Raw genomic sequence first — 16526 nt, 5'->3', positions numbered from 1 at the left:
TATTTTTTTCTTTCTCAAAGCATATAGAATTGTATCATATGTTGACTTTATCTTTCAAAGATTCAGAAACTGAGAAATTAGAAAGGCCATATCACAGTGAGTCCAGTACCATGGAGCCCAACTGCCCAGAGTGCAGCCATTCTCCTGCCAACTGTGTGCTCGTAGGCAAGAAACTCGAGCTCTCCAAGCCTAGTTGTCTGTCCACAAAGTGCTATCTTAATAGTATCTCCTTGGTTGTTGAGCCGTAAGACTGGCTGTTAGGAAATGCTGTAACCCCTCTTCTCTCGTGAGGGCTGCAAAAGCTCTGCTGTGAGTGGGCAGACAAAATAAAATACGGGCTTGCTCCATCTTTCAGCGTTTTATCCAGTCTACCATTTCCATGGAGGAAAACCCATTTATAAACAGTATCAGTGACAGTGTTAACATGCTGTAGCTCTAGAAACCAGCTGAGCGCTGAGGGAAAGGAAGCCTTCCTGGCTGCCTTTGGGTCCTCAGTGCCACAGTGGCATCAGCTGCATGCTGACCTCACTGGATCGCAGTCAGCAAATGTCTGTACCGGGATCCTGTACTGGGATCTCGCTTTTAGTCAAATCCTGTAGTTGTCTTCCATTCAACCTTAGATTCTGCCTCTCCCCACTGCCAAGGGACTGCTAGGGAGCTTGCTTCAAAACAGTCATTTTGTGGGACACTTTCACACCATCCATACAGCTTGCAGCCTCACTGAATTCCTTTTGGACGTAGCACCCCATTTTCTGTAGTATGTCAGTTTCACAGACATCTGAGGTATATAGAACAGTCTCAAGTCATTAGAGACGAACGGAACTTGATTTACCATTCCTTTTCGACTTTTCAGGCTGCCTGTTTCATTATTAGTGTTTGGATATTTTTCCTTTTAGCATCATCTGCCTGGGTTGTTGTCATTCTCACGTCTCATGGCTCAGCTGTTAAGAGTGTAAGCCATTGAAACGGTTTAATCAGCAGTGCATGGCTGGCTGTGTTTTGTACATAGACTTGGCTAATGGGCTTTTGAACTTTATGTTGACTTATTTTTTAATTTAGTCATTGTGCCGGCTAGTTTTATGTCAACTTGACACAAGTTAGAGTTGTCTGGAAAGAGGGAGCCTCAGCTGAGAAAGTATCCGCAACAAATTGGCCTGTGGACAAGCCTTTGGTGCATTTTATTGATTGATGTTTGCTGTGAGAGGGCCCAGCTCGCTGTGTGCCACCCCTGGGCAGGAAGTTCCTGGTTGTATATGAAAGCAGAGTGAGCAAGCCATGACAAGGAAGCCAGTAAGCAGCACTCCTCCATGCTTCCTGCTTTTGTTCCTGCTCCAGGTTCCTGCCTTGTATTTTCGCTCTGACTTTTCTTCATGATGGACTGTAGTTGGGACGTGTAAGGTTCCTTTATTCCTCAGGTTGCTTTTGGTTATGGATTTTATCACAGCAGTGGAAACCCCAAGTGCGCCAGTTAACTTGGGCTACCTAATGCCGTCCTTAGGAGACTTTTATGCAGTGTCACGTCCTAGTTGTATGTCTGTTTCTAGCTGAGGGTTTGTCAGATTCACAGGGAGATGAGGCGCATGAGTCCAAAATTCAAATCTCATCGTTACCATTAGACTCACTCTCAATCTAAGCCAGTCCTGGCTACATCAGGAGATTGGCAACTGTCAAAAGGGCATCGGAAACACACACATACCCCACCTCCCACTCGACAATCAGCACCGTGCAGGTGTCCGTGGTAGTAGTTCTGTGGGCGTCTGAAGAGGTGGCTTCCGTTGTGCAGGTCACACTCCACCAAACGGCAGCCTGAGTAATAAAAATGACTTGTTGTGAGATTGAAGATTAAATAAAGGTACACTGTGACCGGTCACAATTTCTAAACAAATCTCCCTGACTGATTGGGACCTGACATTGCCAAAGCTGCTGCTATTACTGAACATGTGGGAAAAACAAGCCCAGACAAGCCGGTGAGGTTCTAAAATGCTTGCCTTAGAGTTGCCAGTTCTCTCCAGAGTTTGATGGGCGGGCGCAGGTAAGCTGCTCTTAAGCTGTGCCCCACCATGTCACCCAACAGCCCCTGCAGTACTCAAGCCACGGCAATTCTTGGTAGGTAGCAAAACAAGGGTCTTTTAGCCATGTGTAGTGGTAGATTTTTCTGGCTCTTCAGACATTATCTCTCATAAGTCTTTAGCTGTAAGAAGTGGAGAAAGAACATTTCTTTAAATTTAGCGAGGAACATTTCTGTGCATATGGGCTCTGCCACATCTACACTTAGGTGGTAATAGAAATACCATGGAAAAGCAAACCATAGGCTTTTAGCGCCATGGGCCTGGGCTTCCTTCTCTCATCCCTCCTGCGGAGATGGTTAGGAGAACGAGGGACGTCTCCAGTCTGAGTTGATAAGCTCACTTGCAGTAAAATGTCAGTTCTTTTTTAGGTTCAGTATCACACTGTAATAAATGTGAGTGTAAGCAATTGTGCGCGTGCTTTCTAAGCACTGCTTCCATCTACGATCATCCGCATTATTTTCCTTGGTAAATGCCAGTGAAAGCTGAGGAGGAGGCAGCGCCATTTGCGTGTTGTACGTTACTCAGTGTGGAGTCCAGCAGGCTTGCTCAGTGGCTAGAGAAACAGACTCAGTCTCCTAGATCCCACAGTGACTCTCCCCAGACTCCGAGAGCAGATGTCTTCAAAATGGGTTTGAGATAAGAATTCAACAGTCTTGCTACCACAGGCTGGCCATGCCTGGGGAAGTTAGCGTCTTTGCCATTTTAATAGGCTCTTGTTTTAGGATGTTGCTCCTTTGTTGTCCTGGTATAACTGAGAACCATATCAATTAAGATATACCCAGCCAATTATGACTGTAATTATTCAGCCAAAAATAAGGCTGCACTTCCGGGTTCTAGAACCATGCACATGCAGACAAGCCCTCAGGCAGAACCTGAATTTTAAAGTTCCCCCTCGTGACCCACATGCACGCATGCATGGTTACATCCACGTATGACTCACGCCTTGTGCGTGAGCCCTGTCATCTCCGTATGACGTAGTGATGCCAACCCCCTGTGTGCATGTGCTAGGCAGGTTTTAGAAGCTGGACACACCCCTTATCTCTCTCTGTCTCTGCTCAAATCCCAGCTCTACTTCTCCAGTGGTACCAGGCTAGGCACTCAACATCTCTCTGCCCCAGCCTCTTCAAGAGAGTCCATGCATATGAAAACAATATACTCTACATGAAATAAATACTAACTTGTAGAATTTTTATATTTTAGGCATTAAGAAAATATTTTTACAACTGAAATATCAAAAGAGGTGGACACACTGAGAAGTTCTTTGGCTTTAAAAGATGAATTCCAGTATAGACTGTGGTCCATCTGACAGTCAGATGACATGACACTAGAATGCGCCCATTCAGACATGTGCACTTCTGATTCGCCTGGGAAAATGCTTAAAGGTAGCAAGAGTTTTGGTGTGTGCGTATGTGTGTTTTATTATAATAAATTAAATCCTCATTCCTTTCTTCCTGTCTTTGTCAGTGTGCTGCTTTCTCTTATGCTATGGTCTGTAAATGTATTTCTCTTCCTAATTTGGCTCTGTTTTTAGATCTAGCTGTGAATTCTTTATTCTCTCACATAGACATATGACAGTGGAGGAGGAGAACATGCATATTTCCTAAATTTTCGCAAGAAATCTGTCTTACTGTCTCCAGAGAGCGGAAATTTAGCAAGGAGCACCCAGTAGTCTCAACTCCCTTCAAACTGTATTCAGTAGAATGTTCAATATGCCACATGCACCAATCAGACATTTGTCATGAGCACAGTGAAGGCTTCAAAGGTGTAAGATGGGATGGACTAGTATGTGCAGAGGGAATCCCACATCTTGGGAATCTTTGGGCACCATCTTTGTTGACCTCACCACATTCACTGTATTTTTGTCATGCAGGCTCTGGAACTCTCTGTCCGTAGTGTGGCTAGACAGCCCTAGAAATCACATTTCTGTGGGCAGCCCTAACCAGCTACCGCCACAAAGGTGAGTATAAATCCCAGCTCCTTTGCTGTGGGGCTATAGCATTCTGGGGCATGCAGTTTGAAGTTGCTCAGAGTTCCCCCTGTGATCCAGCAGCAACCTTCACTGCGGGCCTGATGTAATGGGATCCCCTTTGCTGCCTAGCCACCACTTCCTGTCCTTGTCTCTCTTCTGAGTTCCCCCACTTTCCACATCTCAACCAACCACTTACTTCCAAGTGCTTGATTCTGGGTCTTTTGGCGGGGGTCTTCCATCCCAAGATGATTTGTACACTTTTCCAAGGCAGAAGTCTAAATTTAGTTTTGCCAAAATCACTATGCACCCTGAGTTAACAAGACACATTTTGGCAAATACCTGGGCAAACATTTGGAGTTAAGCTCATGGCAAATGCATACCTATTAGAATGTCGCCCTTTGGAGGAGTAGATTAGGGCCGTGGTCACATGTTCCCTTCCTCATTCCTCCTCCTGCAGTACAGCATGGCCAGTTTGTGTTAGAGCACACTGTGCTGCATCACTGTGAACGTGTGCTTCTGAGCATGGATAGGCCCCTCGTGACTGCTCCTACCTGCTTTATTTCTTCTGGGTGGGTGGGCAGGTGGGTAATTGGTTGGTCGGTTGGTTGGTTTGGTTTGGACTGGTCTGGAATATAGTTCAGGTGAACCTCAGACTCATAGACGTCTCCTTCCTCAAGCCACCTGAGTGCTGGGATTCCAAATGTGAGTCCCCATCCTGAGCCTTCTCTTCTGTTTGCAGGCCTCCCAGCTGTTTTCTAGCACCAGCCCAAGTAAGCCAGCCACCTTTCTGGTCTGAGAAAACTCTGTCCTCCCATATTTCCCACTAGTGGGAAAACTCAGTTCACCCTTAAATTACCTTAAGAAAATAAGCGTGCTCCTTGTAGTCCCTTCCAGAACACCAGTCTGTCCCTTGGCAGTCTGAGGCCCAAACGACACATCCAGCTAGGCCACTGTCCTTTCTACATCTCCTTCCTTGCTTCATGTCATCATCTCTGGGTGCTCAAACACACAGTACACCAACAGAAGCTATGTGACTCTGTTTCAGAGCAGATTAGCTTTGGGGAAAAATGCAATCGTGGCAGAAGACAATTAATTCATTTGATTCCACATACGTGGTGCCCTTTCTACCTCACACATAGGAGTTCCTCAAGAGCGGCTTGTTTTTGTTTTTAAACACACACACTGTATAGCCGTTTGTGCTGAGCAACAAGAACCCGGACAAAGAAGCCATGGCCGTGTTCTTATTTACAGAGGTTGCCGGATGAGAGATTAATGCCTGCTGTTGCTCAGTAATTGGGAAAATTTAGGGCCCTAGTGCTCCAGCATCTCCCATTTAAGGTTGTATGTTATCTGTGTTTTCATGAGAATTTGTTGGATTTCTGCCATTAATAACAGGCATAAACCCAGCAAACAGCAAGACATGCGTTACATTTAATCAATTTGTTCTTTGTATTCATTATGCATGTCCTCCATTTTGAGTCATGAAAAATTGAAAGGCCATTGCAAAAAGAAAGAGGGTCATGGATTACAAATGATGTAACAAAAGCAGAAGTGCTATTAATTGGTCAGTTGTGCTTGTCAGCCCATTTAAAATGATGAAGGCGGAAAGATTAGAAAGGACACGAATGTGTGTGAGAGCAGGGGTCCAGGAACACTGGGGCCCCTTCAGTCCTCAGAGCCCAGAAGAATACAACAGAACCAAATGATGTTCACTCCGATTTCATTCAACAAATAATGCATGAGCACTTTCTATGTGCCTTAGGCTGTGGTAACTCCAGCAGAAAGCAGTGGAAGTGCAGCCGGTGACCTCAGGGTGACATTCCAGTGTGCTCAGAACAGATGGGTGTACGGTGCGATTCCCATAGTATAAGCCACAAAACCCAACAGGAGGCCAGGGAGCACAAAGTGATGGCCTTGGGAGAAGGTGTCTTGAAAGTAACATCTGAAAGGAGGTTAAAATGAAGGATGAAAAGGTTTGTGTCCGTCACACCATCACCCCCCCCCCCGTCTCCTTCCACCATTCAAGAAGAAAAGAGAATTTCTTTTTTTTTTTTATTAAAGATTTCTGCCTCCTCCCCGCCACCGCCTCCCATTTCCCTCCCCCTCCCCCGATCAACTCCCCCTCCCTCATCAGCTCGAAGAGCAATCAGGGTTCCCTGACCTGTGGGAAGTCCAAGGACCACCCACCTCCGTCCAGGTCTAGTAAGGTGAACATCCAAACTGCCTAGGCTCCCACAAAGCCAGTACGTGCAGTAGGATCAAAAACCCATTGCCATTGTTCTTGAGTTCTCAGTAGTCCTCATTGTCCACTATGTTCAGCAAGTCCGGTTTTATCCCATGCTTTTTCAGACCCAGGCCAGCTGGCCTTAGTGGGTTCTGTATTGATAGCTCCTGAGATATGAGATGGCGTTTCCCGGGATCTCAGATTTCACAGTGGTGAGGAAGGGAAGCACAAGGCAGGTTTAATCTTTGCTTGGACTGTTGTATGGCCCCACCCTCCCTCATGCAGCAGCAGTGGCCCACAGTGTGGCCAACCACATCACCACAAATGCACATGGATGTTCTGAGCTTTCTGGACGCAAACTTTCAAGAAATCCCATGAGATATTCAACACTTTCCTAAAAGTAGTCTCTGTGTGGGAGAGCTCGCCCCAGTGTTAGGCTAATGCAGTTTTCTGAGCATAGGTAAGGCAGGAGCCAGGAGTCCTATAGGTTGAGTATACTAAAGGCATTCTTGGGACATTCTTAACCTACACTGTTTTATCAAGATGTAACTCCATCACAGACTGACATAGGAGGCTTTGTTTTTATTTTGTTTACTTATGGGATTAGGTGAAACACAACCCAATGGATGGCTCCCAAGACAAGAAATCTCACCCTATCGGTTTTCTTGTGTGGACCCTTCTGTGGGAGCAGTTTGGCTCAGGTAAACTGGTGGCTGCATTTGCCACTGTAACTATGTCCTTCCACACTCAGCCAGGGCACACAGGTGAGAGGGGGCTGGCTTTTGCTTCTCGTTCACACTACCCTTTCCCCAGCTTTTGGCTTGTCTCACCTTCAGGCTTGCCTTGCCCCTGCATCTGCACATCTGCTGTCTGGGATCCATGGAAACCAGTCCTCAGTGCCCTAGCCACCTCCTCAGGGAGCATTTGCCACCAGGGCTCCATGCCCAGGTCCTCAGCAAACTTTGCTCTACTTACTGCATCTATTACAACCTGAGTTAGATGCTGTCAGCAAACCTACTTCTCAGCATCTTCCACGCTGCGGGCTGAGTGCACTGAACTCCAGCGTATGTTGCTCAAGTGCAATGCTGTATCCATACGCCCACAGCAGTGACTGCACCATGGAGGGCCTCAAGTAGCTGGTGTGGGTGAATGAAGGACCATGTCAAGAAAAAGGCATGGGCTGCTTGGTTTATGCTTTTTGTGCAGAGAGCTACTTAAATGTTCCCCTGAGAGCCACATGGAGGAAATAAGTTCTGACCAGTGGGCGGCAGCACGGCACAATTTATTAGCATACATTCCTAACCCCCATACCGTGCCTTCTTAACATATGAATTTGCTTCTACTGACTCAGGTGCTGTGGCACTGTCTTCACAGTGCAGACCCAGCTGAAGCCTGGTGGTTGAGTACGCAGCAACCCTGCTGTGTAGGGCTGGCGGGCTAGGACTCCTTGCTTTGTCAGAGCCTCTGGGTGGTGTGGCAGGAGGTGGTATGGCGAGATGGTCCAGAATTCCAAGTGTTTTGCAGCTGTCTGCTGCTTATGACTCACACCAAACTTGTGAGCTTGTCTTGTGCTGGAGATGCCAGATGGAGGAGACCATGGTGCTGGCAAGAGCTGGTAGTCATTAGGAGTTGTTCTTAGAATCATTGGAACCAAGTCCCTACCTCAGGCCAGCTGAGTCAGGACTCTGGGACAGGGGTTTCACATCTCTCCAGAATGCTTTGAGTTCTAAGCTCTGCTCTTAGACAGCCATGTTGAAACCCACAGGCCTGTTAGAAGAATGGCTACATAAAGGCCAAAACCAAACAGCAGCAGAAGGGTGGCCTTAGCTGCTGGCAGGTGTGAGTCAGCAATGGTGACGTTTCTCCTTAGTGTGGAACTGCACACAGAAAGCAGGGTTTCTAGCGCTCCAAGACTGCTTGTGCAGCAGATAAATACTGCACTTGCCCGTCGCCCACCCCCAAGGACTGCTTTTAAAATTGCACATAGCATTCATTAAACAATTATTTTCCCTATATGGGGCCAAATGAGTGATTATAGTTTTCTTATACACCAAGTGTTGAATGTTGGACACTTAATCAAATAAAGAATTTTTATTAAGACATAGTCTTTCCTAATTAGGGAAGCAAGTGGGTCCACAGTGTGGCCGTCAAAGAGAAGGGCTCGGCTTGCACTTGGAAGCTGTTTTGAAAGCATGGGACATATCTCAGTGTCAGTGAGAGTGCTCTGAATCTCTCCACCTAGACTGTCTGCACCTTGGGGAAGTTTAGACCTGGGGTAAGGTACAGTCTTCTAGGTAATAATTGAATTTGTTATTCAGTTGACAATGCCCCAGGAAGACCACCGCAGTACAAGTGGCCCCTGAGGAAGACCTGCTGGTCGGTAGCTCTCAAGACCATGCTCTTTCCTATGAAGTACAGTTCTGCATGCACAGCTGTCTGCATGCTTCAATCACCCAGAGCTTGAAACATGCCTGTACCTAAGATGCTTGGGCAGAAAGTGAGCTAAGGATAGTGCTGAACACTGGTCTGTGTTTGGAACTCACGTGCAGCCAGGCTGGGAAGTACCAGTGTATTCAGGTGAGTGACTGAAACAGACAACAAGGGAAGTCACCCTGGTGGCATGTACCCCAAGCTCCAGGTCTCTACACCTCTCTACATATCAGCAAAGGGCAAGGACCCCAAAGAGAGCTTCAGTGGAAAGGAGGAACCTATGTCCAGGAAAACACCCTGTCCTTTTGTTGACGTCTTAATTCCTGACCCTGCAGAAAAGGCACAGAACATGAGGTGCCACAGAGCCAGAGGGTACAGACTTCTCATTTCTACACACACGTGGCTCTCTGGTCCCTCCTAGAGTAAGTGATAGGAGAAGCTGCTTGGAAATGAATGCTTGAGATTCAGCATCTAAGCCAAAGTGAGCCTGTGCAGTTGGATCCTGACTGTACCTGGAGCGGAGCTTGAGAGCTTCAGGGCAACACATACTGGGGTCTGGGTTAACTGCAGAGCCCCATATTTGTCCCCAAACCACTTGTGTGATGTCACACCTCCATCTTCTCCAGAGCTGGAACAGCAGTGTTGGGAAAACACTCGAGAACTCACCTGACCTGGGATAGCTATTGAGCAGAAACTACACGGCAAGCTGGGGTGGAGGTGGAGAGGGAGGTGCTTATGTTCCATGTGGTTAGCCTCTCACATTCTGAGCTTCATGCCCAGCGTGCTGAGGAGCGTATGTAGGCAGTGACCCCTCACACACAAAGGCTGAGAGTGAGGGCATGGAGCGAAACAAAGGTGCTGTGGTCTGGCAGGACAGATCATGTTCACTCCAAAAGCCAAACATGCCTCCAGAATCCATCAGCTGGCATCTGGATTTCTGTGGACAGAGTCCAGAGTGACTTTCCACCTTGCCCTTCTCCCTTGAGGCCACTGTCCTGTCTAAGCTATCCTCTTTTTTGTTGGCATTGCCTTGTTTATACTGATTTTTTTTCTCATTACCACCAGAGGGGAAGTTAGAATGTGAGGAGGAAGGAATGACTTAGGGAAGAGAAGCAAGGAGGCCACTTGTTCTTACCTGGACATGGGGTGATACTGGTGGTCAGAGACAAGATGGGCTCATGTGTGCTCCTGGATGGCTGTCCCCAGCCTATTGACCTTCCTTCCACCTTCGATGGAAGCAGGGTGCTGCAGTAGCCCCGACATCATATTCTTATGTAGTCATACTGAAAAGTCCTAGGGAGCAGCCAGCTCCCCTCACAGTCCTCTAATCACTGAGGAAAAAGTGTCCCGAAACAACTTGTCCTGACTTTGCAACAAAGGAGGGGATTGGCCATGATGTGATACCTTCTTACATAGCTATAAGTAATCTAGGCAGCTGACTCTGCTTTAGTCTCTCTGCCGTCCCCTGTAAAGGAGGGTTCTTCTCCTTCTGGTCCTCTACCTCTCCTTAACCTGCTGCCTGCCCAGGTCTGTGGAGGCTGCTATTACTGGGTCTTACCCTTGCCTTAGGTAGTAATTACTTTTCTTATCACTGTGACAAAATGCCTGACCCGAACCATTTAAACGAGTAAAGATTTCTCTTGGTTTCAGTGGTGTTGGTACTTCACGGGGAGGGGTAGGGTGGAGCAGAGCAGTTTGCCTTGCCATGGGCTGGAACTGAAAGAGGGCATCCAGGAAGGATTCCCCAGTGACCTGCTTCCTGTATCCGGGCCCCACCTACTTCTCAGCACCTCCCCGTAGTGCCTAGCACCATCATGTTAGGACTCATGCTCTAGTCACCTCTGGAAATTCCCCTCCTCCACACAGGCACGTCCCACTAGTGGGCATCACTCATCCAGTCAGGTAGACAAGATTAACCATCACCAAGCCCGAGGAGATGGCTCAGCTAGCTGTTAAATATCAGACAAGCATGAGGGTTTGAGTTTAATCCCCAGATCCTGTGAGAAGCAGGAGGAAGTGGGGAAGCAGCTGCAGGTATATGCAGACCTGGTGCTGAGGAGGAGACAAAGGGTCCCTGGAGCTCACTGCCCTGCCCGTCTTCAACAGCAGTGAGTTTTGGGCACAGTGAGAAACCCTGTCTATAAAGTGGAGAGTGATTGTGGACTCAACCTCACATGAACACATACACATGAATCGTACATGTGTGTGTGTAAGAGCCAATTATATTTTAAGTTTTAATGACTGTGCCTAAGAGATCCAGAAAACAAAAATGCCTCTGATCTGCAAGCCTCTTGCTCAAGGACAGACAGCTCCTGAAATGCTGGAGGCTTTGTTCACTGGGATAGCAAGCCACGTGTTTCCTCTCCCCTAAACAAGTTTGTTTGATCCATCTGCACCGGATGTGCTTGACCACATGTGGGTGGGAGGTTTATAGGCAGGAAATACATCAGGATATATGCTTGTCCCTGACTGGATGTAGTCTGGAGGTACATCAGGATGTATGCTTGACCATGATTGGACCTGATGGGAATGCAATGAATTATGGGTTTTCCTTCTTAAACTGCTGCAACCCGTGACTTGGGACCATTTCCCAGGAACCTGGGTATGGATCTGACCAGAGCCCATCTACCTGACCAGTATTTAGTTAAAACTAGCTTCCAATTTGGCTTTAACTGTAGTAGTAGTCTTATTCTTGATCATTGGAATTAACATATGCACACAGATACACAGATTAACCATTGTTTCTTTAGACTGTAGACTGAGTTCATGTTCCAGAGGGAAATAAAGGGATATGGAGGATGTTCTCGATAGGTTTCTGTTGCTGTAATAAACACCATGACCAGAGCAACTTGGGAGGAAAGGGTTTGTGTGAGCTTCTAACTCTCAGGTCACACTCCATCACTGAGTGAGGTCAAGGCAGGAACTGAAGCAGAAGCCATGGAGAAATGCTACCTGATCCTCGTGGCTTGTTCGGCCTACTTATTTGCTTAAAAAAAATTATTTGTCTATTTTCATTCTCTGTATATGGGTGTTAGGTCAGCATGTGTGCCTGTGCATCACATACATGTAATGCCCAAAGAGGCAGGAGGGGGCATCAGATTCGTGCCTGTAATTGGACTTGTAGATGCCTATGAACCAGCATGTGGGTTCTGGGAATTGACCCTAAGTTCTCGGGGAGAGCAGCCAGTGTACTTAACTGCTGGGGCTCTCCTGTCCCTTGCTGCTTTCTTACACAACACAGGACCACTTCTCCACAGTGACTGAGCCCTCCCACATCAATTATCAATCAAGACAATGCGCCCCAGGTGTTCCTACAGGCCAGTGTGATGTGGGTGTTTTTAAATTAAGGGTCCTCTCTTCCCAGATGGCCCTACCTTGTGTCAAGTTGACATTAGGCCACTGCCTCTCTAAGAGAGAGAGGGACCACAGAAGACTGCTGCCTCTAAGAGAGGAGCCAACAGAAGACCCCCACCTTTCTCTGGGAGAGAAAGAGGGAACTACATAAGGTAGCTGCTCTGAGAGAGGGGGACCCACAGAAGGCCTCTGCCTCTCTTAGGAGTGCTGCTTGCTCTGGCCCATTCCAGTATTTTAACATTTCGTTGTTTACTCCTACATAACATGTGTCCCCTAAAGATGAAGATATTCTTATGCCTGACACCCCCAAACATTAATTTAACAAGTATCATCCAATTAGGGACTTTTGCTTGAAAGGAACTTCCCTGTTAGTCCCTGGCATTTGCTTGTGCTTTGAAGCTGACGAGACACTTTGGTCTTGTCATAGGAGCCTGTTGATGTTGCCCTCTTCTAAGTAGGAAAATAGGATCCAGAAGGTAAGTGGTCCACCAAGGTCACACAGCCAGTGAGCAACAAAGGCGATCCCAGTCCACATAATCATCATGACATTACAGTTTATTCTAAACAATATCTGTCCAGAACTTGGACCCCAAACACTTAACACCATACACACACACACACACACACACACACACACACACACACGCACATGCACACCGTGCCCGTTCTTCCCAAAATCATGAACCCTTTTTCAGCTTCACATGCTAGCCACCTAGATTTGCTGGCGATCCACCTTAGCCTCTGCTGTGGACCAGTGCCAGGCGTTGCACTTAATTTAAGCCAATGGGATTGATTGCAAGGCTTTTCTTAACTGTATTATGCTCGATTCCTACTCCATCCCGTGAGTTCAGAGTGAAGACTTCCCCCTACAAAGCCTATAGTCCATCCTCCTTGCTGAGGAGGGCTGGCCTGTTTGCTCAGTAAAGAGGTGGGAGTGGGGGGACCGACTGGTGTCCTTGAAGCCTAGCAATAGCAGAATACCTAGCTGTCCTCAGCCATTGTGTCCCTCAGACCTGGCCACTTCTTTGCTTCTGCTGCAATCCAAGCTACCTTCCTGTATGAACTGTAACGACAGCCCTCATTCCTTTATATGTGGCATAGTGTCTCCTGCTGAGACTGCTGCTCCATCCAGACCCCTGAAATCCAGATGCAGGGCATTCGGCGTATATGACACCCTAGGTGCATGTGGCCTTTGCAGGTGTTTTTTCTCCTTTCATTCAGCGTCCCCATCCCCAAGGGCCAGCCATGCTAACCTTGTTTTCCTCAGGCGAGCCTGGCTTCCATGTGGGATCTCCAAGACCGCCCGTTTTTCACCTGGGATGTTCTGTACTCTATACAGTTTAGGCTTGTACACTCAGAATAGATTGGCGTGCAGGCTCTGTGCCCAGAGTCAGAGCCTCACATCTCTGACACCTGTCCTTTGATCACATGCAGCCCTGGTGTCTACATAGTTAGTGCTCAAAAAAACATCCGGTGACTGGGTCCAGAGGAAACAGTAAGACTCAGAGAGCAGGAAAAACCCTGAAGTTGCTGGGTTAGGATCAGAGCCGAACAAGAGCTGAGGTTGTATTTCCCAAGCTGCTGCCCTCACCATCTTTGGGTTCTGTGGACAAGGACTCCTCACCCCTGCTGTCCTCACAGGACCCTGGAAAGATGACTAGCCCACCCTTGCCTCTCCCGCATCTGTGCCATCCCACACAGATACATGCGTGCATTCATTCATCACCTTCACAATATACTTTCTCATCAAAGCTTTATTGAGCATAATTGTCCCCACGGCAACTGCGTTGAGTGAACAGACAGGGTGTTGCTCTTGTGTTACACCAGAAGGAACCCAACCACATCAAGTCACAGACAGGGTGTGTAGTTGTAGAGGGGTATGGAGAGGAAATGGACGAGGCAGGAGGTTGGCATGCAAGGGACAAAGCTCCCATCAGCTGCAACCACCATCTCCCTTCTTAGCCGAGTCCTAGTGGCTTTGGGTATCGCCAGCTTGGCTACCCTGGGAACTATAAGGTAATCCACCCTTACTCATAGGTACCAGGTAGGTTTCACAGATGCAAAGGTCCTTCCAGCCCTCCCCAAGGTGGCTCAGGAGGGAATATGGGGCTTTCTCAGGCCAATGAGGCACAGGTAACAGCTGGGGAATTAATTAGGGACTTCTAGAAACAGTATCTAGATTTAAAGAGAAAGGCACAAGAAAGGCTGGCCTCTTCTTCCTCAGTGTCTCATCCAGATGTAATGTCTAGAGTGTTGTAGCCCACGGGCAAGCCATACCATATTACAGTGAACAGAGAAAGAACTAGACCCACAGTGACCCCTGACTGTGGGGCTGGAGCAGCCAGCCCTGGAGCTCCCTAACTTCCTATCCATGTGAGATGAGGGATTTGTCATAGCTCATTGCACCCAACTGGACAGATCAGTCATACCTACTGAGAACAAGAGATATCAGTCATACCTACTTTCGTTTTCATTGTATCCCCATCTCTCCCCTCTGTGCCTGTCTATAGTAGGTGGACCATATTTTTGGAATGAGTAGTATGTTTGTGCCCCCAGTAGCAGATCTGGTAATGAGGCTCCATGTGTCATATGAAGGGAATGTTCCAGGAGACAAAAATAAGAAGGTGGAAATAGGGCAGAGGTGGGTGAGGGAGCAAAGCCCTGGAGCTGGACTGTTCTCTCCACCCCTGCCCCTCGGTCTCTGGCTAAGGGGCGCTCCCAGAAAACACCATCGTCCAGGACCTTCCTCCAAGCAGCTCCAGATCAGTGGCCCTGGCAGAAAAATGCAGGAGTGGTGGGAGGACTCAGAAAGGACCCAAGGTGGATACTGACACTGCGGGTCACACAGTGTGGGGGCGCCAGCACTGCAGTGGGTCATACATTGTGTGTCCATTAGTGCAACTATCTGTCTTAGTTACAGTTTCTACCGCTGTAATGAAAACACCATGACTGAAGGCAACTTGGGTAGGAAAGGAATTATTTCACATTCCAGCTTATAAATCCATCACTGAGGGAAGCCAGGGCAAGAGCCTAGCAGAGCCATAGAGGAACACTACCGTTAACGTTCCAACCCTTGCTTCTCATGGCATGCCCATCCTGCTTTCTTACACCACCCAGGATCACTTGCCCAGGGGTGGCACCACCCACAGTGGGCCAGGCCCTCCCACATCAATCATCAAGAAAATAGCCCACAGACCAGCTTTGTGGAGACATATTCTCCTCTGAGGGTCCTTATTCCCGACTGACTCTAGCTTATATCAAGGTGACATAAAAACTAGCCAGCACAGCGTCCAACAGCAAAGCCAAAGGTCTGCTGTCACCTCCACCCTATCCTCCTTCTGACCAGAGGGGAGGCTGCCTGCTCAGGATGGCCTAGAGGCGCTTGCCTATTATTGATGTGCAGAAAGACACTTTGCATATAAAAGCATTACAGTGCTTCATTATGCATCTCCAGATCCTTCTTGCAAAACATTGAAGACTAGCTCATAATTTGATGATAAAATATTGATTATTTATCTACAACTGCATGAGAAGGTCCATAGCGCGTAGACAGGATGTCCACCCTGTATTACCTTGTATTTTAAGTCAATATGAAGATGGACATTCTACCCTGAGATGAATTTTGATAATTTTGATAATGTCATTAAAAAGGCACTAATGTCAGAGTGTGTCAGTTCCTGGGACTGGTTTAGGTTCCGCTTCCCCACACGCCAGCTGGCTCCAAGAGAGGCTTCCAAACTCGGGCAGCTCCTAGTCAGTCTGCATTTTTCTTCATCTAAGTCCCGTGAGTGGGAAATGTCAGGGGAATGCTGGCTTGGCAGGGAGCTGCCCACCCACTCCCACGCTCCAGTTGAGAGGGAATGAAAATAAAAGCAAAGGCACCTTACAACAAATCTGGGAGAAGCTTCACTGCCATCCTTAGCAGTGGGCTTGTCTTCTGCTTCCAAGAAGAAAGTACGGCGTGGACCCTCCCTGGACTGTGAGCATCTGCTGTGCCTGCTTGTTTAGCAGGTACTGCCGCCTAAGCTCAGGTAATACCACTCTCAAAACCTTTTCTTTTTATTTTTTGACTGTTCTAAATTGTTTATTGGGTGTGAATTTTACAAACATTACCTGTGGTAATTGTAACAGTGGAGCTGGAACTTGGGGCCAGCAGAAGTCAGCCCACACATCTCTCTGTGTTTGTGGACTGGTCTGGTGACCCACTGGGTGCCAGCATTTCTGCTAGCTTTGTGGAATGGATCACTTCCTTCCCTACCAGAGATGGGTTTTGAAAAAATAGCAGTTAGGGTGAGTTAGTCACAAGAAGCAAGCGATATGAGTAAGCTGAAACTGCAGTTTTAAACAGAGACGGTAAGTGTGGGCCAAACCCTGTGAGAGGTGGGGAGCGAAGCAGCAGCTGTGGAGGAGGGGGAAGGGATCTCTAGGCACTTGGAGGAGTCAGTGCCAGCATCCCAAGGCAGGAATGTGCCTGGCGCTG

The 16526-nt window shown here is 47.7% G+C and overlaps 1 protein-coding gene across 10 annotated transcripts in view; it reads left to right on the top strand.

Moving 5' to 3' along the window:
* The window catches only part of CUNH16orf78 (chromosome unknown C16orf78 homolog), a 113867-nt gene that overhangs the window by 39026 nt on the left and 58315 nt on the right, over positions 1-16526 (top strand). For 8 of the 10 annotated variants that reach the window (XM_041650557.1, XM_041650568.1, XM_041650558.1 and 5 more), the window contains one exon: positions 3940-4026. The exons of 1 other annotated variant lie outside the window; for it this stretch is intronic. The gene's annotated coding sequence lies outside the window, so the exon portion shown is untranslated. Of the gene's footprint in view, positions 1-3316; positions 3452-3939; positions 4027-16526 lie in introns of those variants that run through there. One more of the 10 variants, XM_041650559.1, reaches the window with a different exon arrangement.

This window comes from Microtus oregoni, unplaced genomic scaffold (genome assembly GCF_018167655.1).
Source record: "Microtus oregoni isolate MIOR12 unplaced genomic scaffold, Mior012 000004F_ref0000308, whole genome shotgun sequence".
Classification (NCBI taxonomy): domain Eukaryota; kingdom Metazoa; phylum Chordata; class Mammalia; order Rodentia; family Cricetidae; genus Microtus; species Microtus oregoni.
Note: the sequence above shows the minus strand (reverse complement) of the source record. Positions and strands in the feature narration are given on the sequence as shown.